A 6,566-nucleotide genomic window follows, 5' to 3' on the forward strand; every position below is an offset into this window, starting at 1 on the left:
GCTGTACAACGCGGGGCCACTCACCTGTCCTGAGGAGGAGAAGGCGCAGAGTGCAGTCCAGATTACGAGCCGGGGTCCACATCGCGGGCTCCATGTCGTCGGCACCTGTGCGCACTACCTTTGTCCCCTGCTTCAACTGGATTTACACAGCTGCCTTAGAAAAATGAAGGAGGACTCGCACCACTCCTCCGCAATCTCCTAGGGTCGTTCATTCAGCGGCTCTCGTCGCACGTGCTAGGTGTGCAGAATGTTTGAGACTTTTTCCTCGGTGCGAAGTGGTGTGTGTTGTCTCGCGGAAAGCTTCGCTGCAAGCAATGCTTCGAGTGCGTTCGAGCTCGCGCACGCGACGACTATTGGCGCGACGCTCGTTGCGGTTGCCTATATGGGCGTGAAAAGTGAAAAAAAAAAAAAGAAGAATGGAGGATGAGGGTCCGCTGATGACTTCCTTTGGTTCTGTCGGTGGTGCGCGCACCTTATTACCGGTGCGGCCTTCGACCAGCGTTGCTGGTAAGGTGGCTGTGCGTGCATGATCCTGGCTGCTCGCCACAGATGGGGCAAGAATTTCGACAAGGTGCTTTTGGACGAACGAAGACATTTAACAATGGCGTTGCTTCCGGTTGTACGGTAACAGCGTGAGGCGTAATTCGCACGACAATGCTAAATAGATCCATGGGAACACGATGCCATCATGCTCATTGTCATGCTTTTTTTCCCATTTATGAACGCTTACATTTCTTTTTGTTGCTTTTTTTCCCGTCTGATCCCTCTTCTAATGGGTCTGTTCGAGAAAGCAGCATGTGCTACTGTGCACAAAACGAAATAAAAAAACAAAAAACCAAACGTTCACAGCAGCACAACGACCTAGTCTATGTACTACCAGTTATTTCAGTCTGTACGTCAGCTAGCTGACAGAGGTAACTGGCATTTGTCTAAATAATTGTAAATTTTATTCAATTCCTTTCAAAATTTCACTTTCTTTTTCACTCCAGTTGTCCTGTACTTCGTTCGGACAGTCGTGGCAGAAAAGCGGCACACAAATTAGTTCAACATCGAGACTACACACATGCTCATTCGAAAATCGAACACGAGCATGGGATGGACTAGATACGGGGTCTCAAACACGCGGCGCGCGGGCCGCATGTGGCCTGCAGACTTCTCGCTATCGGCGCGGCCCGCACGTAAATATATATATATATATATATATATATATATATATATATTATATATATATATATATATATATATATATATATATATATATATGTGTGTGTGTGTGTGTGTGTGTGTTCACACATAACCGTGAAACAAGAACGCTATATTTCGGAATCAAATGCCAGGTTGTATTATTTTAGAGGTCGGCATGGACATGCTGTTGGAATCCTGGTGCCGAATCCCTTTCAGAAATCACCCATATATACGAATGAGCGAAAGAAGGGAATTTTAAGAGATCGAATCTTTTTTTGATACAAGCTTAATGAAAACCAGCAGATAACGAAGCTAAGGAAGGCATAGAGGAAGTTATTTGCAAGACTAGTATTCGCGTTCTGCAAGCAGTGCAAGCTCAAGCTCTCAGAGCGTGCCTTGGTTTGCCCAGGTGTACGTCAACGAAGACAACTAGTGCCATCGCTCGTTACCATCCAGTGCAAACTCACATTACGGTGGAAGTCCTGAGAGCGCATGTCAGACATTTTGCAGTTATTCAACGGTATTGTAGTAATTATGGCATAAATTAAAGTCGACGAAAAGACAACGGGTCAGACAAGTTGTCTGACCCGAAGGTCCCGCGACCTTCGGGTCAGCAATCGAGCACCATAACCACTAGACCACCGCGGCGGGTCGGAGGAAAGAAGATAGGAGGCAAGAAAGAGGAAAGGGAGTCGGAATACACAGATGACAGAAACGTGGTAAAAATAATTAGGAACACGGAAAAAAATGTATATAAACGAAGGCTCAATTTGTTTTGTTCACGAATGTTAGGGGTGCTCAAAGGGGCCTGCGACGTCGAGAAGCACACACCTTCGGATCCAGGCAATCAGCCAGGGAAGAACACTTAAGTCCATCAGTCTATATTGCTTAATTAGCAATACCCGCTGCTAGATAATGCGGCGCACTCCAAAGCGAGGTGTTCAAGTCCTCCCAAGGGAGCCACGAGACGAACAAAAAAATTACACCATCTCACGCTTAAAGGATCATGAGGCGATGCGAAGCAGCGTTTCAGCATGTCGAGCCCGCGTTTTCATCCGTAGCAGTTTCCCGCCGACGTTGCCGTTTGCGCTGGGCTTCCCTAGCCAGGAGCTCGGGGTCCGCTTGCCGACGTTTACGTTGCGCTTCGGCGCGTCGAGCCTTCCGCTGCTCCGCGAATCTCGCAGGCTTTAAGGTATTGACTGCAACTGCGCCGACGTTGACGTTGGAACTCATGACACCGGCGCAGTGGCTGAGCGTGTGTACGACCTAACGCGAGCATTTTATCTTAGACGAGGAGTGGGAGTGGAGAGGGTGAGAGGGGAAGTGGAGAGGATGGTGGTGCAGAGTGTTTGCGCATGCGCAGTAAGGTTGTGTCACAGCCGCAACACAGACCACCACCACCACCAACCGGATTGAACTCCGCCATAAGATTCTTCGCATCTAAAAAGAGTGTCCACACGTCCTCGACGGTGTTAGCGTTCGCGCACCAACACAGAATCAACCCTCATGCACGGCCACATCTATTAAAAAAAGAAGTGCGGCCCGTTGCGCTTCCAGAGAAATAGCTGGAGTTGCCTACGTTTAACCTATTGCAGCTGAGGCGGCTCGCACCAAGGGAACTTTAAGAACGCACGAGTGACTCTGTGTTCCGGGTTTTCTTGAGGAGCCTCAAACTTTTGGCAAATATTATTTGGAATGATGTCAGCTACACCCTCTGGACGCCTATTTTCTTCGAAAACAATCAGTGTCACATGGAAATTCGTGGTACCCGACGTTGATATCCTTTACTGTTGTTCAAAGACACCATAAAGACGCAGCGGCTCCTCGGCATGCCCATATAAGGCGGGATACAACTTCTCGCGCACGCTGCCGCTACCCTGTCTTTTTTTTTCTCTAAATGCGCGTGGCTCTACGTCTATTAGCGCTACCGTGAACGGAACTGTCAACACAGAGTTCACGCTTGTGTCCCTGTGTTTCAGCGCACGCAACAGGCCGAACCTCTTTTTTTTCCGAGCGGCCGTGCCTTAGGTAAGAGTGCTTTATATAGAGACCGAAAACACGGGGAGGGAAGGATCCGTGCGTGACACGATGCTCTGGGTGCTGGTTTTGGAGTTGTCGGCGGATCAGCAGGCGTTCTCAGATATGCACGGAATTTATGGGAACTCACACTTATTGTGAGCACTAGTGACGCGAGGCGATCAGCCTCTTCACTTCCACGAATGCCCACGCGTGAAGGGTATCGAATGGGCAATGAGGGACACCCAAGTAAACTTGTCAGCAGATTCTATGGGTATTGCATCGTATGGTGCGTTTATTAAGGTGAAAGCCTTAGATGCCTCATGAAACGCGAAAATTCAACGTCGTCGGCGGCGGCACCAACATGAGTGTTCCAAAAATATCATCCACGTGTGGCCTCACCGTATGATGTAATCATGGTGTCACAAATCGACAAAATTTGTGACGTAATCACGGCGTCATTATGACGTCGCATAACGTGATGTCACCTGATGGTGTCATCATGTGGCATCATCGAATGGCCAAAGATGGCCGGTCACGGAGACAGTGCAAACCAGGTAAGGTGCTGAAAGCCTTATTGCCTCCGATCCTGTCCTGGATCAAAACGGCAAGTTTGATCCCTGTCCTGGAGGCCGCGCAAAATCCCGTTAGGCGCAGAAAGCTTTCAGGCGGGGGCGGGGGGAGGATCAGTATATCGAGGGAGAAGAAAAGAATATGGTTTCCGCCTTTTGAATCGTCTTAGGTGAATGTATAATGAACTCTGTGAGTTTCCTTTTCGAACAGTCTGCTAAGCGCAGTGAGGGAGGCCTGTAAGGATGAACGATCTTCGATTTTCTTAATCCTTCAGGCACGTATATCCGAGCAACATCAATCGCTGCCACTCCCGCTGTAATTGACGAGGAAGGATGAGGCATTCGAAACACCCGTCTGATGTCAGTCGAAGGGCAAAGAAATATACAGAAGTGTCTCGGCCGTCACCACTTACACATGCGTCGGCAAATACTTTAAGATATGTAGAATCTTTCAAATAAATGCAACTGGGTCAAGTGAAGTGGTACCTAAAGAGGCTGGTCATATATTTTCTGTATTTCTGAAAGTGAAAGATAAACGGGAAGATGCATTTCTTGTTTCCTTTCACATGATCAAAAGAAGCATGTCTTTCAAGCAGTCAGCAATGTCAATAAATATTGCTGCCAGTTTCCCATGCGAGAGAACTGGCGCTGAGTTCGCCGATCGTTAGGTGCTTTGCCATCTGATGCTCGGTGCAAACGTTGGATATGGTGTAACACTTTCTGGTTTGCTTGAAGATTCAGGGGCAACTGGTGTACCTCAGTGAGTAATGGAACAGATTGCACCTCACGAGACAAGCTAAGCATGACACGGCCGGAGGGCCACAAATGGACCCGTTCCGATTGAGACTTCAAACTAGGCAGCAAGTTTTAATCTGCTTAATGAAAAAGGCACTCTGAATATGTGATTTTCCCGGACGTGCAACAATCGATTTCAATTCGGTTCCACATATTCCGATTGATTTTGCACTTACGACTGCGAGCTTTTTTTTCTTCAAAAATTAAACTGGTCAACATTTCACACACTGCTGTTTATTATTAGCAATCGAAGAATTTCGGATTTCACTGCAAGGAGCAATTGGAAGAAATTTTGTGCTTTTTGTTGCTTTTTAATGCGAGTCTCGCACAGAGTGTTCAGGCTGCTTGGTGGGGTACAGTTTTCGCAAACAGTTATTGCTCAGCCTGTATCACTAACAAAAGTAGTTGTTAACTTAGTTATTTTCCTGTGATCATGAAATACGCTTACAAATGCGGACCACAATGTAATCGCTACGGCCAACAGCTCCATTTTGTTTTATTCTTACACAGTGACTGTGTTACGTGATATTCATAATGAAATTCCTCAATCAATGCGCAAGCTTTGCACTCAGACAAGGCGGCGCTGCTCAGAGGTGGTATTCTTGGTGTAAAGATGAACACATTCACTGTCCACCACCGCCGTGTGAATCAGCCAAATACACGGTAGAAGAAAATTAATGCAGTCTCGTTTGTACCCAGCTGCAGGAGCCCAGCTGCATAATTAAGAGCTAATGAAACTGGGCTCATGTTTTGCCAGCCACGTCACATGGAAGGTTCATCGTCGTGTCTGGCCTTCATTGCTACGCGCTAAATTACCACATTTCGTCACACACCTGGTCAACAATACAATAACATACCTCAAGATAGATGCCCATTACAATAATAAAAGAAAATTTACTTTTCTTTGATTTTGATACTCGTCAGTTATGTAATTAGACGCATTTACTATCCCGGAAGAGAAAAGCGGATGATAAACTATCGTTGTTTATGTAGTTACGACGTTACTTGTTGAGAAAATTGAGTCCTGGCCCGAGGACCGTAAGCTGCTTCGGGACATTTAAAGGGGTACGACAGCCCCATTTCGCGGCCGAGATAGCCTACGGGATCGATTCTCCCGTAGAGATTCGTAAATCAGTCTGCAAAAAATATTAACAGCGAAGATATCTTGGAAGGTATTTTATATGAATATTGAAATTCGTGTGTGCACGATCGAGCGCTATACCGCGCAGTCTCGCGCCATTGACGCATTGAAAGTGACTCGACGGTGACCCGCCTACTTCTCCGATGTCACCGCGCTGCTGCCGGTACAACAAGTTATGATGATGTCATGGTCGCCATTTCTCTTTTGTCGCGCTTTCACCAGCAGACTACTTCTCGGCGGCAGCCGCAAGTCCGTGGCGCGGCGCACGCGTTGAAAGTTTTTTGTTTGGCAACACTGCTTTACCGTTTCCTGTTCGAAAGGACCTCTTGACTTCCTTGTGCTGTCTGGGCTGCGGACCGCGCGGAAGTGCGCCACAATTGTGTGTGCTGACGTGGTCGAGCGTTGCACACGCTAGGTGGCGATAGTTGCACCCGGCGGCTTGTAGTTTACGAGGCTTTCGCAAACCGAAACTGGGACTGGTCGGTGATGAGGAGTCTATAAATAATTATCTGTCCACGCGCTGCAGCAAACGATGTGCTATGTTGTCACTAAAAAGACCCCCAGCAACATATTGCAGAAAAAAAAAAAAAACGCGGCGCCACAATTTTTGCGTCGGTGCCCCTTTAAGATAGCATGTTTATAGTAAAACTACTGATACTTCAACTTTGCAGGCACTGTACGCTTGAAGGTACTAAAACCACAGTTGCCCGGGACAAGCGATGAAAGGCGGGCTAGCTGGTACGTGTTTTTAAAGAAGGAGTAACAGCGCAGGTACCGGACGAAGCGAAAGAAACGCACGAGGCCGCTTCGCCCCGTATCCGCGCTGTTCATTCCTTCTTTAAAAAGATGCACAGGGT

Source organism: Rhipicephalus sanguineus, chromosome 7 (assembly GCF_013339695.2).
Source record: "Rhipicephalus sanguineus isolate Rsan-2018 chromosome 7, BIME_Rsan_1.4, whole genome shotgun sequence".
In the NCBI taxonomy this organism is placed as follows: domain Eukaryota; kingdom Metazoa; phylum Arthropoda; class Arachnida; order Ixodida; family Ixodidae; genus Rhipicephalus; species Rhipicephalus sanguineus.